Source organism: Neltuma alba, unplaced genomic scaffold (assembly GCF_004799145.2).
Source record: "Neltuma alba isolate B1F8T4 unplaced genomic scaffold, ASM479914v2 tig00011913_pilon, whole genome shotgun sequence".
NCBI classification, from domain to species: domain Eukaryota; kingdom Viridiplantae; phylum Streptophyta; class Magnoliopsida; order Fabales; family Fabaceae; genus Neltuma; species Neltuma alba.
The window spans coordinates 131,813-152,620 of record NW_021636507.1 but is presented as its reverse complement, the minus strand read 5'-3'; the positions used below and the strand labels follow the sequence as shown (position 1 = coordinate 152,620).

At 37.9% G+C, this 20,808-nt stretch overlaps 1 non-coding gene across 1 annotated transcript; it reads right to left on the bottom strand.

The window, feature by feature from the left end:
* Positions 1 to 5,512: 5,512 nt before the first annotated feature.
* LOC114719363 (small nucleolar RNA R71) lies at positions 5,513 to 5,620 on the bottom strand. The gene has a single exon (XR_003737898.1). It is a non-coding gene; the product is annotated as a small nucleolar RNA R71 (small nucleolar RNA).
* Between the last annotated feature and the right edge of the window lie 15,188 nt (positions 5,621 to 20,808).

Genomic DNA, 20,808 nt, shown 5'->3' with positions numbered 1-20,808 from the left:
AACATGAGCAAAAAGAAGAAGAATGAGGAGTAGATAAACAAGTAAATGCATCATCATGCTCAACAATCTCATCATACCAGTCATGTTCATGCATCTCAGATTCATGCAAATCATCAACGTCATTAACAGCACAATTAATCAAACTAACAACCAAGTAAGAGCAATCTACATAACTTTGACTCATAGCATCAAAAATGTTGAAAGTAATCCGTTGGTCCCTAAAGCCCATGGTAATGACCTCATCTTTCACATTAATTATGGTTTGGGTTGTTTTAAGGAAAGATCTTCCTAGAATCAAAGTACTATTAGCTTTAATCTCATTAGTCATATCTAGCATATAGAAGTTAGCTAGGAACACAAGACCCTTCACTTGCACAAGAATGTCCTCAAGAAAGCCCTTAGAGTGTCTCACAGTCCTATCAGCTAGACCTAGCACAACACTGGTGTCTTTTAAGGCATGAATACCCAAACTCTCATAAATAGAGGTAGGCATAACATTTATGGCTGCACCTAAGTCTAGTCAGGCATGTAAAATGTTTGTTTTGCCCATGGTACAGAGAATAGTGTAGGAACCCGGTCTTTACACTTAATACGCAACTGTGGCTTGAAGATAGCACTAACACTAGACCCTAGTTGGATTCTCTTACTATGCTTATACTTCCTCTTGTTTGTATAAAGGTCTTTTAGAAACTTAGTACACTTAGGCATCTTTTTAATCAAATCAAGTAATGGCACAATAACCTCAAGTTTGCTAAACATTTCAAAAAGCTCTTCGTTATCTTTATTTTCAACAACTTTCTTACTCATAAGATAAGAATGAGGAAAAGGCAAGTCAGAAATGCTTACCTCTCCACCTTTAGAAGGTGATCCTTTCTCTATTGGCCCTTTGCATTGAATAGAGGTCTCTTGAGTAGCCTTGGGAATGTCTTGAGTGGTTTTAGAAGGAGGAGACTCAACTTCTATCTCTTCGTTAATCAGTTCTTCATCCTTTTCATCATCTTTGAATTGCACTTCCTTAGCACCAATTTTGTTGCCACTTCTTAATGTAATCGCATTCAAAGATTTATGATTTATCACTGTGTTAGAAGGCATTGAACCACTAGATTTAGCTTGCTATTAACTCATACCATTTGACAACTTAGTGACATAAGAAGTCAAATCAGAGGTTTTAGTTTCCCATCGCTCCATCTTTTTCTCTAGGGCTGCAAATCTAGCTTCAGACTTAGATATATGCTCAGTCATTACCTCAATGCCATTGAGTATTCGAGAGAACTGCTCATCATCCTTAGACTGTGGTTGCTGTGGGGTAGACATAGCTCTAGATATTCTCCTTGTAACCCTCCATAGTAAGATTGCCCTTAAGGAGCCATATTCCCTTGAAACCCTTCTTGAACTTGCCTATTATCACTTCTTCCCCATCAAAAATTTGGATCAGCTTTCCACCTTTCATTATATGTATTTGAGTATAGGTTCCATTGCTTAGATTGATTGGCCCTTCCTTGATACATGGTGGAAACTTCCTCATATCTATGAGGGCAAGTAGCAGAGATATGCATAATAGAGTTATAATGCTCACAACTAGGTGTAGTCATCTCCATAGAATTAGGATTCCGAGTGTTAACAGGGAGAGTGTGAGATGCAAGCTTATTCAACTGTGTAGTCAAAGTAGCAATTTGAGAAGTAAATGTGTCCAATTGAGGAATGTGGATTGAAAAAGGATTAGTATGCATTGCATTGACATTTTTAGACTCTCCTGATGTTATACTGTTGATGGTTCAAGGCCATTTTCTTAATAAGTTCCCATGCCTCTAGAAGTAGCATCCAACATCCCCTTGTCTTGGGTCTTCAGTCCATCATAAAAGTATTGGACTAACTGTTCATCTGGAATCTGATAGTGTGGACATCTAGAAAGCAAGTCTTGAAAACAGTTCCAGTAGTCATAAAGTAACTCATTATAGTCTTGCTTTGCAAAGTAGATCTCTTTTCTCAATGTGGAAGTCCAGGAAGCATGGAAATACTTCTCTAAGGATGCTTTTCTAAGGTTGTTCTAGTTATGGTAGGCATTTGTCATATGCCTAGGCAAGTTCATGTACCATTCTTGCACCTTGCCCTCCAGAGACAAATGGAATACCTTCCAAGGAACCTCATCTAGATTAGCCCTGATTGGTTTCATGCTAGAGCATACCAAAGAGAGAGATTTCAGATGATTGTACAGGTCCTCACCTGTCAAACCATAGAATTTAGGCAAAGAATTAAGCAGTGGACCTTTAATTTCAAAATTAACATCAACATTAAGGCATGTAACATTAAAAGGATCATAATTTGCATCAGAAGTAGTGGCTTCCCTAATGGTTCTTCTCCTAGGGTTACCTCCATTATTCTCTCCTCCTCTATCATGTTCCCCATTATGTCCATTACCCCCTCTATCATTACCACCATTGTTGTTACTGTAGCGATTGTTAACAGCTTCCATTATGTCACCTAAGTCAACCACCAAATCTAGACCAGCTGAATTGTCTATTTCAACCTCAGGATCACTAGATGCACTATATTCACTAGAGGACAAGTCAGACTCGTGTGAAAGATTTTCCTCTTCAATTATAATCTTACTAGTCCATTCTACCCCTTAGTCTTGTCTAACTTTCCTTAAAGAACTTTGGAGCTTAGGATTAGAAGGAACTAGGCTTTTAGATCTATCCTTTCTTAGCATAAACAATCAACCAACCAGAAACAAAGTGCAAAATTGACTTGCACAACAAGATTCAAGCAGAAATAGATAAATGCAAGTGTATATGTATGAGAATAAAAAAGAAAGGATCTAAATGAAAAGGGAAATGAAATGTACAATGAAAGAAAGGATCTGGATGCTTTTTTTTTTTTTTTTTAGTTTTCAATGCAATTATATGATGCTAAATGCTAAAATTATGCAATACTAACTAAAATGCAAATGAATAAAAAATCAAGATATTTAGTTGTATTTTTTTGGTGAAATTTTTTCTATTAAAATAAAAGAAATGTTATGAAAAAAAACAAATGCAAACTACTAAAAAAATGCAAAAAATAACAAAAATAAAAACTAAAAAGGCTCAACAAATGAACCCTAATTAAGGTTACTTGACACTTAATTACTAGGGAACCAACTTCTTGGTTTCCCGGCAATGGCGCCACTTGAAATAATACCCTTAATTTGTCACTTTGGGGCTACTCTGAAAATTAACCAAATTAATGTAATAAAGTGCACAATCCGGCTCGTATTCACTTTAAGGAGCCAAAAACAAAATTAAATCCTAGTAAATTAATGCAAGTAACCTATACTATAAAAAAAGATTTTTGATTTGATAATTGCTAATTAAACACCTTGAATTAAATTGAAATTAAAATAATTTTTTTATTTTTATATAAAAATGATTAAAATGAATGAAGATGAAAGAAATAGAAATGAAACACATGAATAATAATGATAATAATCAATTCTCCAATTCAACAACACAGGCAATCCTCATTCTAAAAGATATGGGAATTAAAACAATGAATTAAGAATTATAATTAAGCTTTTAAGCTAACAACTGAGCCACCTCGAATTGCCACAAAATATTTTCCTAAAATTCTAACTTACTAACTGTAATTAGAATAGTAAAACGGAATTAAGGATGCTAAAAACGAATGCTTAATTAAAACTCCTAAATCCAAAACAACAGAATTAAAGCTAGCAAGAGACATTACAATCCAAGATTCCAAACTACTTCAGAAAATCACAATATATTAACTCCAAAATCAATGCAAATATCATAATCTCCAAATATAATTAGATTTAACAATAAAAAATTTTCAATAATCAAAATAATTATTCTTAGATCTAGGAATTGTTAAATAACTATTGGATAGGAAATCATAGTAACTAAAACTCCCTTTTGATGATCCGAACTCCTGTCATTGTTGTTGAAATAGAGAATTATTAAGCTCTAGCTACAGTTTGCCATAAAAAAATGCTACAATTAATGCTCTGTTACAAGCTTCCATGGAAGAACATTGTTCCCGCTGAATTCTTCACGCCACTTGCACTCTATTTGCATCGAGAAGGAGAAGAAGAAGATGATGGATGGTGCATCGAGCCCCCCTGGTCGTCTTGTGTTCTCCCTTTGGTTTGCTGTTGCTAAATCTCTCTGCTCTGTCAAGCTAAAGTGTGTTCAGCGCCCACTCTGTTTTTTGTTTTTTTGCCAAACTCTTCTCCCTGTAGTATGCCTCCCTGGTCCTCTTTAATGGATACGATGATGATGAATATAATAATTTAGGGTAGGCAGTAAATAGACAGTTTGTTGATAGAACAGAGATGTATCTGTTAACCTAGCATAGACTAAATGGGTTTTGGTTTTCAAAGTGCAACCTTTTCAAACAAATGCTAGAGATTGCTGCTTTTTAATTGTGATTGCAAACACTTGGTTTTGACTTGAGAGAGCTTAATCAATTCTGTAAACCCCGGCTAACTGAAGTTATTGTTAAGCACTACTTGAGAAGTGATTAATCCAGTTTTATGAAGTATTTTAGTGAAGAATAACCCTAGTCTCTTAATTTTTTCAAAGTCAAGTTGATTTTATACTGCCTTAAATCATTGCTTTCCTAATTTCATTCCATAAACTCTTTTACAACATTTGTCTCACTTAACCTAATCAAGAACACGATTATGATTTTCAACTCATCTAGCCTTAGTCTCTAAGGGAACGATACTTTTTATATTACTTACGACCCGTCTGCTTGCGGTTAAGCCAATCGGAAAACAAGTTTTTGGCACTGTTGCCAGGGCCTAACGGCGAGATTGCTTGTGGTTGATTGTCCTCATTGTGTGATTGGTTACGCTTAAGTTTTTTTTAGTATTTGTAGTGATAGTTATAGGTAGTAATAGTAATATTTATTTAGTTTATTTCTCTTGATAAGTTTGATACTTTTGTTTTCGATTTGAATACGTAGGTAACCCCTGACACATGCAAGGAAGACTGGAAGTTATTTTGGAAGAAGTTACTGAAGAAGAATCTAGTTCAGGAGAAACTGAAAACACACTGGAGATTCAACAACAACCCCAGCTACTTCTACCACCACCACTTGAAACAGAACCACAAGAAAACATGGCGGAAGAAGATGAGAATGACGTGTACACTCTAAATGAGTATTTGGATAAAGAAAGGCAGACTTTTCATTCAAGTATCCAGCTATCAGACATTTAAGCCTGGAATTTTAAAATCAAGCCCATTATGATTCAACTACTAGGGATGATGGGTACTTTTGAAGGAAATTTTAATGATGATTCGAATGAGCATTTGACCAAGTTTATAGAGGTTTGTGAGAATTTCAAACAAAATGGGGTTACTAAAGATGCACTGCGATTGAGATTGTTCCCCATGTCGTTATCTCACAAGGCGAAAACGTGGTTGAATTCTTTACCAGAACACTCCATTAAGACTTGGGATGAGCTTGTATCTAAGTTCAAGGCTTGATTTATTCCAGGAGGCAAACGTGCTACATTAAGGGGTGAATTGCTTTCTTTTGAGCAGCATCTGGATGAGTTATTCTATGAGGCTTGGGAAAGATTCAAGGATATGTGGAGAAATTGCCCAAATCATGAGCAAAAGAAATATGTTCTAATAGAAGCCTTCTGGAATGGGTTGAGTGATCAGACAATGACAATGCTGAATACCGCTTCAAATGGATTGAATCGAAAAGATGAAGGTAAATGAGCTATATGAATTGTATGAAGAGGTGACATCTAGCACTATGCAATAATATAACAAGATAAGGCAAAGTTCTGGGAGATATAAGGAGCTTAACTCTTCATCATCAAGAGATATTACATCGCAACTTAAAGCGATATCTAAGAGATTTGACAATCTGGAATTGTAGATTAAGAAAGGAAATGCTACAGGAGTTCATGCACTTCAGGCTCCGGGATACACTTGTGACCACTGTAATGAGAAACATCATTTTGATTAGTGCCCATACACCTTGGATACAGTTAATTATATGAATAATGCGTAGCGAAGACTACAAGGGACCCCTTACTCTCAAACCTACAATCCAACTTTGAGAAATCACCGAAATTTCTCATAGCGAAATGGGCCAAGTTTGAATCCGCCACAAATATTACCATCGGGTGCTAAACAAATGAGGCCTCCTGGTTTTCATGGTCTACCACAACAGCATCAATTGCAATAGCAGCATCCTCAAAAGGAGGAATCCAAAATTAAGAAGATGTTTGCTCGGTTATTAGCAAATCAAGAATATGCAAGGGCTAAGAATAAGGCAACATTCTCTCTCCATGAAACTGCTATCAAGAATCTCGAGGTTCAAATGGGTCAACTGGCTTCACAAATGAATGTACTCACAAGAAACAGCCTTCCAAGTGATACCATTCCCAATCCAAAAAGGGATAGTAATGAAGAGTGCAAAGCTATCAGTTTGAGAAGTGGACAGCAACTACCTAACATTCTGAGGCCTAGTAACACCAACAAAGATATCACTAACATTGTGGTGATTGACCTTGATACAAATGAGCTTTCAGAAGAAGGGACTATAGTAGAAGAGGAAGAGACCAAGAAAAGGAAACAAACAAAAGAAAATCTCAATGACGTAGTTTGAGGGAAAAACGTAGAGGGTAAAATGGTTGATGATAAAAAGAGGAAGACAACTCCTTCTCCTTCTACACAGATGCTGCCACTTCCCTTTCCTTAAAGGTTTAGGAAGAAAGATGAAGATGTCCAGTTCAAGAAATTTGTGGACATGTTTAAGAAATTACACATCAACATCCTGTTTACTGAAGCATTAGAGCAGATGCCTAAGTATGCTAAGTTTCTCAAGGATGTTCTCTCCAAGAAGAAGAGATTTGGTGAATTTGAAACAGTAGCCCTTACTGAAGATTGTAGTGCCATCTTGCAGCAAAAACTCCCACCCAAATTGAGAGATCCAGGCATTTTTTATATTCTATGCAACATAAGCAAACACTTCAATGGAAAATTTCTATGTGATCTGGGAGCAAGTGTTAATTTGATGCCTCTAGCTGTTTTCAATTGATTAAACTTGGGTGAAGCAAGGCCAACAACTGTTACATTGCTCTTTGCTGACAGAAGTATCTCATATCCAAAAGGGATTATAGAAGATGTCTTGGTGAAGGTAGATAAGTTCATATTTCTAGCTGGTTTTATTGTGTTAGACTGTGAGGTAAATTGGAACATCCCTATTATTTTGGGACGGCCATTCTTAGCTACCGCAAGAACCCTCATTGACGTAGAAAAGGTTGAGATCACCATGCGAGTAAATGATGAGAAGGTGATATTCAACATGAATCAAGCCTTGAAGTTTCCAGATGATTCTGTTCATTGTAATTTTATTGATGTGATTGACTCTGCAGTGAAAGAGGAGTTGGTTAACTCTTTGACCAGAGATCCCATGAAAGTATTATTGATTGGAGAAACAAGTAGTATTGATGGCAAGGTTGAAGCGTATGCAGAAATGATGAATGTTGAAATAATTCCTTATCGGAGAGCTAAGACTTTTGAGCTCTTGATGTGACTAGTACTTTAAGCTCTCAACTAAAGCCTTCTGTTGATGAACCACCAGTGTTGGAGTTGAAGACTTTACCTTCACATCTCAAGTATGCCTACTTGGGTAGTTCTACTATATTTCCTGTGATTGTTTCTTCTCAGTTGTCCATATTGCAATAGGAGAAACTGTTAAGGGTCTTGAGAAACCACAAGAAAGCTATTGGGTGGTCCATAGCTGACATCAAAGGGATCAGCTCTTTATTGTGCGTGCATAAGATTTTATTAGAGGATGGTCACAAACCTTCTATTGAGCATTAAAGGAGATTAAGCTCGGTTATGAAAGAGGTAGTCAAGAAAGAGATCCTTAAATGGCTTTCTACTGGCATAGTATACCCTCTTCCTGATAGCTCATGGGTAAGCCTAATTCAATGCGTCCCTAAAAGAGGTGGTATAACTGTAGTAGCTAACACCCGGAATGAGCTAGTTCCAACTCGTACTGTGACTGGGTGGAGAATTTGCATGGCCTATCGAAAGTTAAATGTAGTAACCAAAAAAGACCATTTCCCGTTGCCATTTATTGATAAGATGTTGGATAAACTTGCTGGGCAAGAATTCTTCTGTTTCTTGGATGGATATTCAGGATATGACCAAATTGTAATAGTCCCAAATGATCAGGAGAAAACAACCTTTACTTGTCCGTATGGCACGTTTGCTTTCAAAAGAATGCCATTTGGTCTTTGCAATGCTCCAGCAACATTCCAAAGGTGCATGATGGCCATCTTTACTGACATGATAGAGAAAACAATTGGAGTGTTCATGGATGACTTCTCCGTTTTTGGAGATTCTTTTGATTGCTGCTTAGATAATTTGGCGGCTGTTTTGCAAAGATGTGAAGAAACTAACTTGGTTCTGAATTGGGGAAAATGTCACTTCATGGTGCAAGAGGGCATTGTCCTAGGTCATCGAGTATCCAAACAGGGCCTACAAGTTGACAAGGCAAAGGTATCTGTTATTGAGTGCCTCCACCAACAAGTGTTAAGGGTATTAGAAGTTTCTTAGGTCATGTGGGATTCTACCATCGTTTCATTAAATATTTTTCTAAACTCACTAAGCCTTTGTGTAATTTGTTGGAGAAAGATAGGGAGTTTAAGTTCAATGACGCTTGTATGAACTCTTTTAAGGAGTTGAAGAAGAAACTTACATCAGCACCAATTTTAGTGGCACCTAATTGGGAGCTACCCTTCATCATTATGGTAGATGCTAGTGATTTCCCTGCTGGAGCAGTGCTGGCACAAAAAGCAAAAAAGGTCTTCCATCCCATCTACTATGCAAGTAAAACCCTGGATGATGCCCAACTTAACTACACTACTACAGAGAAAGAATTGCTGGCAGTGGTGTTTGCTTGTGAGAAATTCCGCTCTTATATTGTAGGCACTAAAGTGACTATCTATACAGACCATTCTGCCCTAAAGTACCTGTTTACCAAGAAAGATTCCAAAGCACGCCTGATTCACTGGGTCCTTTTGCTTCAAGAATTTGACTTGGAAATTGTTGATAGGAAAGGCACTAAAAACCAAGTGGCAGACTATCTATCTCGATTAAGTAATGAAGCTCAACATGATCATTGCCAAGAGATCAATGCAGCTTTTCCTGATGAATGCTTGTTCTTTGTGGATGATATGCAGATCTAGTTAACTATCTGGTTTGTGAAACTCTACCATTAGACCTTAACTCCCACTAAAAGAGAAAATTTCTTCATGATGCGAAGATGTACTTTTGGGAAGAACCTTACTTGTTTAAAAGATGTGCCGATCAGATGATAAGAAGATGTGTTCTGGAAGTTGAGTAGCAAGATATTATAGAGTGTTGCCACTCTTCTGCCTATGGCGGGCACTTTGGAGCAGAGAAAACTGCAGCCAAAGTCCTTCAAAGTGGTTTCTATTGGCCTTTACTGTTTAAAGATGCATATGCCTTTGTGATCCGATGTGATCAGTGTCAACGAGTGGGAAACATATCAAGAAGGAATGAAATGCCTCTGAATAATATTCTAGAAGTTGAACTCTTTGATGTATGGGTGAAGAGAGCCTTTTTTTATATCGTTCGCTTTGGGGTTCTCACTCAAAATTTAATCCAAGCTATACAGTATAATGCAAACTCGGGTCGTCTTTTGGGAGCCTTAATTAATTACCTAAGTTAGACTAAATGCTATGCAAAGTAATGAAAAGGGGGGTTTTTGGGTTTTTAACATTTAATGAAATGTGCCAAAACTAAATGAAATGAAAACAAATCTAAGATACTATGTTTTTGGAGTTTTTAAGATAATAGTGATGTAATGGAAGTGATTGATAGGAAATCTCTTGAAAATGGTTTTGTTGGCAATCATGGTTCACTTAAAATACTGGGAGTTTTAAAAATCCATTAGGTTTTCTTAAAAAGAACCTCATTAATTCAATGAGTCCAAAGCTTACATTAATGAACTCATTAATGTAAACTTTGTTTAGCTCCCCTAATATGTAAATTTGGAATGATCATGCAATTGGCTTAATATAACACACAATCAACTCAGTACCCAAACACAACCATGCAAGATATGAGAGAATCATGAGAGATACAATAAGCATATATGCAACTACATATATTTAAACTCATAGTTCAACATTAATCAATTCAAAATACAAATGCTAATCAGTAACCACTGATTACAGAATTAATCAAAACATCTAACTAAGACTTTACAACTCCTAAACCTAAGAAATCATAAATACCTAGCTAAAAACTAAAGATTAAAACTAAAACTCCCCTTTGAAGCTTAGGAACTCATGCTACTCCACTATCTTCAAGAGTTGAGAAGTTAGCTCATCATAGCCTTGGAATCAGCTCCAACCAGAGGGAGATCTTCAGCCATAACAGTAGTAGATAAAGGAAATGAAAATGGATGAAGAAGAGGTGCAGGAAAATGGAAGGTGAAGAAGATGGAGATGGAGGATTAGGGTTTTTGAGGGAGAGATGAGAGAAGATGATTATAGAAACGTAAGTGGAGGCTGAATAATAAGAGTCTGACCTCACCATACCCAAAATAGGGTTTCTAACCCGAAAATTGCGTGCATGGGTCGGTTCCTGGGGGTGGGTAGGTCAAAATTTCCCAAAATGGTCAGGTCTGAAATTTACTGATACGAGAGGTTTGCCGCGGCGAAACATGGCAGAGAGCTTTGCTTTGACAGATGATGTTCGTCGCGGCGAAAGCATAAGTGTGCCTCGGCGAACTTAGGCAGAGGATCCTCTCTTGCTTCTTGTGCCTTGAGTTCTTCAATTCTGGCCCTAATCTCTAATGTCCTACAATAAAAAGCAACAAATTGAAGTATCAATTGTCCTAGAAATCAGTTGAATACAATTAATAACCAATTATGACAATTTTATCCTAAAAAAGACACTAACTTAAAGTAAGGACTCTTAATCTAAATTAAGTACAATTATTATTAAAAAGGGCCACAAAATTCCACAAAATCATGGATAATGTAATGAAAAGATAATAATATCTTGAGCTCAATCAATGGGGGATTGATTTCATGGGTCCTTTTCCAAAGTCTCTCAATCAAGAGTACATTCTGGTTGCTGTGGACTATGTCTCGAAATGGGTTGAAGCTACGGCATGTGTATCCAGTGATGATAAAATGGTGATCAAATTCTTAAAGAAAAACATCTTCACTAGATTTGGACCACCTCGGGCTATCATTACTAACAGCGGTTCTCACTTTTACAATCATCAATTTCAAGCTCTAATGAAGAAATATGGTGTAAAGCATAGGGTAACTTTGGCTTATCACCCTCAGTTAAATGGCCAAGCAGAAATATCCAATCAGGAGATCAAAAGTATTCTTGAGAAGGTAGTAGGTGCAACAAGAAAAGATTAGTCATTAAAACTTGATGATGCTCTTTGGGCCTACAGGACGGCGTATAAAACTCTAATTTGGATGTCTCTTTATCATTTAGTGTTTGAAAAAGCATGTCATTTGCTTGTAGAATTGGAACATGGAGCTTATTAGGCCATAAAAAAGCTTAATCTTGACTTTCAAGATGCTGGTGCAAAAAGACTCCTTCAACTGAATGAATTGGAGGAATTTCGCCTTAATGCCTATAAAAGTGCAAGGCTCTATAAGGAACGGACCAAGAAGTATCATGATAAGAAAATTCTCCCTAAGGTCTTTGAAGCGAGGCAAAAAGTGTTACTTCATAATTCAAAATTGAGACTATTTCCGGGCAAACTCAAATCATGCTGGTTAGGGCTATTCACTATGGTACAAGCTGCTAACCATGGTGCGGTGGAGCTAGAAAATGAAAAGGCTGAAAGATTTCATGCAAATGGCCATTGTTTAAAGCATTATTGGGGTGGAAAGGTGGATCGTCAAGTTTCTACGATCTACGTTGCTGAACAGTCATAAAAGAGTTGAAGAGTCAGGCTGAAGACTATAAACCAAGCGCTACTTGGGAGGCAACCCAAGCTCTAAACTTGCCTTTTATGTGTTTTTTTTTCTATTTTGGTTTTGTTTTAGTAAATTTACGTTTGATCTTTGTTTTTGTAGGCCTGGTGGTTTAGTCCTCAAACTTTGGAGCTTAGTAGAAGGAGTGGCTGATTTCTAACTAGCGTAACCAGAAAAGTGCACCTAACCTTAATCTCCAGCATTAACCTTAACCTTGTTGATACATCTAGAATATCAAGTGCATTTGATTGAAAATTCATTGATGTGTGGCTTTGATTGGTTGTTTTGATTATGTTGGAGTTTGTGTTAAATTGAGACTTGTGGGGCTTGTTTTTGTGTTGTTGTCATTGTTTTATTGTTTTCTATGATTGTGCCTGTGTTTAGCCTTGTTTTATTATGTGTTGGGTGGTTGAATGTGGTAGGTCCAGTCAGTGTTTGATAATTTTTCAAGGTAGGCCTTCTCTATAAGAGGAGCCGCGGCGCATTTGATCAAAAGCCACGACGCCTCGTCCGTTTAGTATCCTCTCTCTATAATAGGCGTCGCGGCCCCTTAATAAATCCGCCACGGCACCTTCATCTTTGGTTTCCCGTGTCTCGGTAAAAACCGCTACGGCGTTTGAACATAGACGCCGCGATGCCCTTGCTTTAACCAAAGTCTCGAGTTCTGTAAAAGGCACCGCGGCGCTTGAGAGAATTCATCGTGGTAGGTTCTCACAATCAGGTGAGTTCCTTCTTTGTGTTCCCCGTTTTAACCTTCCTTATTTCTCTCAATACCCACTTTGCCCTTGCGTATCTGACCGGTTTTGAGGGTAAGTTCGTTGTTTTCATTTTGCATCCTTAACCCTTTGGTCATTTCCTCCCATCCCTTCTCTCTAAACCGCCTTACACCTATTCATTCAAAAAACCACTACTCATTCTCTCCGTCTCCCTCGCTGGAAATTCTTTCCCTCTTCAGCACTGTCACTCATCCTCAAGCGCGACCCACTGCCGCTCTCTCCCTCACCACCGATCACCTCTCTCTCCCTCACCGCCGGTCGCCTCTCTCTCCTTCATCATTGATGCCAATCTTCCGTTTCTTCTGACCGTCAACTCCCATTCCCATCTCCATCACAATCTCTCCTCCACACTCTCTCATTTTTTTTCGACGCCTCCATAACCCCTCTACAGTACTACCAGTTCGTGTCTTCCCTTCCTTGTTCTTGTCTTTTTCTCACTTTGTCTGCTAGAGGTTTGTTCTTTCTTGCTCTTTTACTTTTTTTTTTAGTTTATTTTCACTGGAGATGGGTGTTAATAGGATTTTGCATTATGGTTAGGTGATATTTGAACTATAGACGGGGCATTTTGATTTTCTCATGTTGCATTGTGGTAAAGTTTTAAAGAAAATTTCCAAGTAATAATTCCACATTGCCCAACTGCTTGTTAACATGTACTAATGAAAATGTAATACTTGTGAAATTGAGTGATCATAGCTTGGAACTGATTTGAGAAAATGCGGTGCTTGTTCAAATTTTCAAATAACACCGGTTCATTACCCAAGTTATGTTATTCTTTTTCCCCTGTAACTAATTTGGAAATGTTATTCTATTTGAGAAATCAAACCAATTGAAAGACCCAATTGCTACTTTAGTGAAAATAGTTTAAATTGGCAGCTACTGATGGTTGTCTGACTGTGAATGTAACATTCTAAGTTTTATCGGGTCTTAATAACCTCTTTTAGTTGATTTTGAGGATAGAATAGTGATTTAATGTTGATCTTGGTGTTTGGATTGGAATTGAGGTATGTTGAAGGAATAGGTGAACAGACTCCTCTCAGGGTATGTTCGCCGCGGCGAACCAGGAGTTCCGGGGGGATTGTCTTTTCGGGAAGGTTTGGCCGCTGCGAAATCATAGGGACGCCGCGGCGAAGTTGTTCAGGTAAGCGAGGTTTCCCTCTCGGGAAGGTTTTACCGGGGCGTAGGTAGGGGTATGCCGCGGCGAAGGTTTTCTAGGTGAGCGAGAGTTTCCTCTCGGGGAGCTTTCGTCGCGGCAAAAATTGGAGTTTGTCATGGCGAAGTTAGGTTTTCAGGCGAGTAATCCCTCTCGGGATTAGTTCGCCGCAGCAAAAGGTGCCGAATCTATATAATCGCGGGAGGGTCTGTTGATGCGAAAATTAGAAAATCTAAAGGAGGACAGAGAAGCTCTGTTAGGGTTTCGGTGTTGTGGCTTGGGAAAGGCATTTCTAAGGATCTATTACCTCAAGTGATTTTAACCTCTAATCTACTTTCTTTCTTGGAATTTCTGAGGATTTATGGTGAAACCCTAGAGTTTTCTAGGTTGTTATGGAATTGAAGTTTTTGACCGATTGTTTTGAGTTTAATTGATTGCTTTGGGTTAGTCTAAGTATTTAATCGGTGTAGTTTTCTTGGATTTAAAGAAGTTTGAGTTTTTGAAGCTAGGGTTTATGGAAATGGGAGGTTTGTGATTGAGGATGATAATGTAGAGGTTGATTTTGAGTTTTGTGATTTGGGTTATGTTAAGGAGGGTTAAATTGGATGTTTAATCAGTTTAGAAGGTTGTTAAGACTTCTATTGTTCAAATGGGATGATTGGATGTTGAATTCCTATAGTGGGTCCTTGAGGTTATGAATTTTAATTGATGTTTGGAAAGGAATTAAGGTTTTAATGGATTTTTATGACCTTGGAGTGTTACCTTGGTGGTTATGCCCTCTTTAGTTGGATAGAATTTTGGTTGGAGCTAGGAATTGTGTCCCCAAATGTTGTTTTGGCCACATTATTAGTTTGAAAGCTAATACATGGTGGTTGTATGTTTGTGTACTTGTGTAGACCGGTTGTGAGTCTTTGGTACACGGGGCATCGTGGTGGTTTGTTATTCCTTGCTCAGGTGAGAGGTAACCACTTTCCAATCCTTTGTACATGCTTTTGTGGTACTGTGAGTGGATTTATGTTTTGTGCTTCGAGTAGCAACTGTGTTCAAAGTGAATGTTGTATATTGAAAAGGAAAACTGTCTTGTGGGGTTTAAATTGATATTGATTAAATCTGGAACTTGTGAAAGATAGGCCACTAAAAGAAGTTAATTGTGAAATGATCATTTACTCTTTGATTGCGGTTTGAGCATGATGCTTGAATTGGGAATTGGTGAGAGTTTTGATTGTTACTACCACGTGATAAGGCCTCCATTAATGCATGATGGTTGGCTCTTTACATCCCCCATAGTGAGGGATAGGCCTTTTGGCTCCCTACGTCCCCCAAAGTGAGGGATAGGCCTTTTATGGCTCTTTACGTCCCCCATAGTGAGGGATAGGCCGGGTTTGGCTCTTGAAAATCCCCCAAAGTGAGGGATATGGTTGATGGGATTGCATCATTGCAGTTGCATGACTTGTTGTGGCTATCATTTATAACATGACTTGTGAACTGCCCCACTTGACACCTCACGAGCACCTATTTAGTTTGTACCTTGAATTGGAAAGATTGGTTACTGGGACGTTTGTCTTACCCCGTGGTTTATAATGTTTTCAGGTGAAGATTCTAGGCGTGTGCCATCGGGAAGAGACGCAGAGGCTTGAGCTTGGTTAGCTTTAGGCCTCTAGCCCTTGTATATGTATGGCTAGTATATATTGCCACATTTAGGACCCCTTTTGAAATATTTTGATTACCCGGCCTTGTTGTGAATGGGAGAGAATGTTACCTCCTTATTTTGGTTGGCCGGAGGCCATTTCTAGTGTCTTATAAAACTCTGATTTATTTTGTTGGAAACCATTTGGATGCGTTGATGTGATGTTTGTTGTTACCCGGGCCGGAGGCTCGGAGGCCCAGTAAATGTTAATGAATGATTTTTAGTTGCATGCAACGGAGTTTGGGTTTGACTCGATTTTGAAAGTCAATTTCTAAAAATATGCAAATTTCTTTCTACTATGGTAGTTCATGTTAACAGCTTTCCTTTTCTACCATAGTAGTGATTTTATGACGAGTTTATAATGTTCTGAGGATAGGGTTTTATAGATAGGCCGGGTTCGGCTCTTGAAAATCTCCCAAAGTGAGGGATATGGTTGATGGGATTGCATCATTACACTTGCATTAGTCGTTGTGGCTATTATTTATAATATTACTTGTGAACTGCCCCACTTGACACCTCACGAGCACCTATTTAGTAGTACCTTGAATTTGAAAGGTTGGTTACTGGGACGTTTGTCTCACCCCATGGTTTACAATGTTTTCAGGTGAAGGTTCTAGGAGAGTGCCGTCGGGAAAAGACGCAGAGGCTTGAGCTTGGTTAGTTTTAGGCCTCTAGCCCTTGTATATGTATGGCTAGCTATATATTGCCACATTTAGGGTCCTTTTGAAATATTTTAATTGTTGATCATATTATAAATTGGAGGAAATGTTATCTCCTTATTTTGGTTGGCCGGAGGCCATTTCTGGTGCTTTGTGAAACTTTGATATACATGGTTGAAAACTAATTGGATGGGTTGATTTTGATGTTTTTGTTACCCGAGCCGGAGTTTCGGAGGCCCAGTGGATGTAAATGAACGATTTTAGTTGCATGCAACAGAGTTTGGGTTTGTCTCGAGTTTGAATGTTAATTTCAAAAATTGCGTAATTTCTTTCTACTATGGTAGTTTGTTGTAATAGCTTTCCTTTTCTACCATAGTAGTGATTAATGACGAGTTTATAATGTTTTGAGGATAAGGGTTTTTACAGTGAAACTATTTGATAAAAGAGAACCTTTGTGAATTTGGTTTGAATTGAGGGTCTTTTATGACTCAGGTTTAGAAAGGGCTTAAGTAATGGTGAGAATGTACTGTTGGGATTGCTAGAGGTTTGCTTTGCCTTGTGTTGTAGCTCTTTGATTTAAGTTTGGGGAAGAGTTTTTCTTTTTCTTAGGTTAGATTTGTTCTTTTTCTTTGTCGGTTGTTTTGTGGTTGTGGTGTGCGGTTTGCTTAGTTTGTGTGTGGTGTGCTTTGCTTTCTCTTTACAGGTAACAATCAAATGGCCCCTAGGAAGAAAGCCTGTGCTACTTCCCCTGATCCTCCAATCAAGGAGCTTATTGAAAGGAGAGGGTTGCATCAAGAAAGGGAATTTCCTTGCACAAACAAATTTGGGTTTTATAAAAAAGCAAGGAAGCTCAAATTCTTAAATCTAATTGGTCCTAGAAGCGAAGGGAATGAGAAGCTGGTCATGAAATTCTATATTAGGGCAACAACAAATTTGAGTAATGAGATGTTTATACGGTACCAGTGTGTCCTCATTACCCCTGAGTGCATCAGAGATCACTATGAGCTTCTCGAGGTTGAAAAGTGCCAATATTAATGGTATCTCAGCAATCAAAAGGAGATTCCTCTCGGTGCAATCTCGGCAACACTCACCAGTTCTGATGAGATGTGGGTGAGACGTAAGAGGGGCTAAGCTTATATTATGCGCAAGGACATGATACCTGAAGCCAGAATCTTGTTGCATATCATCACAAGGAACATTATGCCAACCACTCATCTCAGTGAAGCCCCACGGAATCTGGCACTTTTGATATATCTATTCATGATCAAAGTGACAGTGAATGTAGGATAATTGATTTTTGATGCTATATGGGATGCTAGTAGAGCCCACAACACCAATCTTGTCATGCCTCATCTCATCTCGAATCTGTTAACTAAAGCAGAGGTAAAATAGAAAGAAAAAGATTGAAAGTTCAAGCTGGTTTCACCATTCAACCACTCTAATTTGGTTCCTGAACGAGAACAGCAAAGGATCACTAAAGCCATGTATGCTGAACAGTTTCCTAAGGAATAAAGGAGGGAACAGGAAGCTCAAGCCATTGCCAGTGTCAACCCTACCACTTAAAGCTTGGATCTCCTCCATGAGAAATTGGACAGAGAGATACATCACAGGAGATGTAGACAGAGGTGCATAGAGGAACTGTTAGTCTAGATGGCAAGGAAATTAGACATTGACGCGCCGAATGTGGAAGATACAAGCACTGAGGCAAAGTCACCAGGAGAAGAACATGAAGTTGGACCTTCTGGTGCTGGTATTGGCTCAGGCGATGATATGGTCGTCGATCCGTTTGCAGGGTGATGAGGATCAGGGGGTTAGCAATCTGAGGAGGAGGAGGATGACTAGCTGGGGCCGTTTCTGCTGCTGTTGCTGATTGTTTTGTTGCTTTTGTTTTTGTTTGTGTTCTTGAAATTTCTTGGGTCTTGATTTAGTTTATGTGCTGTTGTTTGCTTATCGGGCTTTGAAAAGGCTACTGATGGCCTGTTGAACTAATTGTGACTCTTGAACAGTATCTATCACTGTTGATTATAATTGTGTTAACTGCTGAGACTAATTGAAAATGTGGATTGTTAACGAATCTTTTCATTGATTAATTTGTGGATACCATTAGTAATTGCTGATTTCATTATGGTTATCCGATAGCTATACTATTGATAGTTGTGCATATTGCTATACTTGTACAGGAAGAAAAGCAAATTTTGACCTTTTGTGCAGTGAATATATTATTTTTCGATTCTGACTGCATGCCCTGATCTTTACTTCCTCTTGTTGACAGTGAGGACATTGTCAATTTTAAGTTTAGGGGTGAGGATTGATTTTTTTGGATAACAGGGTTAAATTTGAAATTTTTGTGCATAACAGGGTTAAATTTGAAAAGTTTTGAAAGGTCACTTTGTTGAGTAAATTTTAAAACAGTTGAAACAGTAGAAAGTTTGTCGGCTTGAATTTTTGCTCGATTGATTTTATGAAAGATGAGCTGAAGTGGCGAGTTGTTAGTTGAGAATTTATGAATAGTCCAATGATTGAACAAAATGCTTAATTACTATGCTTGATAGGAAGTTTTGAATTGCTCTTTGATGCTTGAATTGTGAGGTTAAAACCTGCGTTTCTTTAATTTTGGAGAAATTAATGCACTAAAGAGTCAAGACATTTCAAGTGGTTATGTTGAGGTTGAGTGGATAATTTAGCCTTTATACTTTTGTTTCAACTAAATTGTTTTAGAACCTTCTTCTGATTTCTCAAAGTTTATGGTTTGTTCTATATGAATTTGAAAAAGGATTAGGGCAATTCTTAAATGCGTTTAAGCCTTTCAAGCTGACCTTAAAGATTTTGTCCTTCGAACCCATACTTTGAGCCAAAAAAAAAAAAAGTATATATGTTCAAGTTTTGTTTCAAACCCTAGCCTCTTCCTAACCCAAAACCAATTGAGAAAAAACCATGAAGTCCATAGCTTTGAGATAAATGGAAGTTGGAAGAATAAGGAGTTTGATGAAATGTTGAGATTTTGAAAGGTTGGCAAGGGTAGTTCAAATTTTCTGAAAATTTAAAGTGTTAGGAACTAAGCTGTGAGTTATTGTTTTTAATGTCCTTTGAAAAAGAAACAAACAAAAACAAAAAAAAAACAAAAAATATATATATGTATATATATAATTTTGGTACAAGTTTGGGAGAATGAAAGTGGTTGAAGTGAGTTCTGATTATGAATATCTATTTATCTCAAAGTATTTGTATACTCTATTTTCTCTTTCTTTCTTAAACCGTCACCTCTTGGCCACGTTATAAGCCGAAAAGTCCCTTTGATTTCAAATATATATGGAGTGAGTTGTAGGCGCAAAGAGAGAAGGAGTTAGGCTTATGAAAGTATGCGATTGAAGGTTAGTATGTTGGCTAAAGTCTCCCATTCCACTAAAACATTATCACGAGAGATGTTCATTGACTCTATACACACATTCACACTCTAAAATCATTGAAAGTTTGTTTTAAGCTCATAAAACTTGTTTCTTTGGGTGATTCAGTAATTTCTTATCCTGTATATTCTCTTGAGCATTTGATGAGGACATAGCAATTCTTACAATCTTTAATGTGCAATTTGTTACTTAGTTGCTGGTTTGTTGTTTTACTTGAGGACGAGCAAAAGTCTAAGTTTGGAGGTGTGATAACCTCTCAAAATTCTTGCTTATTCAACTTGTTTTAACACGCTTTTATTGGGTTTGGAAGTCAATTTTGCAGGAAAAAGTATGAAGAAAGTAAGGAATAGAGACCAGAAGGGGAGATCTGAAAAGAGACCATCCATCGCGGCTCATGAGAACAAACACCACGGCGGCTCTAACAGAGAGGAAGGAGAGCATCTCTGCGTGAGGCACCACGACGCCTTACCAAATCTGTCACGGTGCCCAAGCTGTCTCAAGTGAATCCTTGTTCGGTGTGATCCGCCACAGCAGATGATCACATGTGCTGCAGTGCCGAACCTGCTACAGCAAAGCCATTCTGTAAAAGGCACCGCGGCGCCTGACCCCTCGCAACCGTGCGTTTTATGATGTAACTTAAAAACTAGGGCATATAGAGGGGAATACTCAGTTTTTAACGGGACACTTTGACTTTGGGACGATTTTGGATGCTTGCTCTACTAGGGTTTGGAGCTTTGGAAGCTTGGAATCTTTGGGCTCAAAGATAGAAGAGATTCAAAGCTTGTAACTCGATTTTTCTGGGTTTCCTTCTTCTTCCCTTCTTGTTTCTGCTATGCCTACCAGATATTCTTATAGTTGTAGTTCTTTACTCGATTTGTATAGCTAAATCCATTTTTCTAAGGTTATTTTGATCTATTGTATGGATTGAGACTTGGTTTTAATATCTCTTGAGTACTAATAATAATGTTCAGTTGTTTTTACCTTGAGCTGAATGCTTCCTTATGTCTGGCCATCATTTGGATTGATTGTTTGACTTGTTTAACTTGAGAAAGTTAAGTTAATCTATGAACTTTGGTAAAAACATGCTAGTCTAGAAATTTAATTGAGTAAATAGATGGTTTGTTG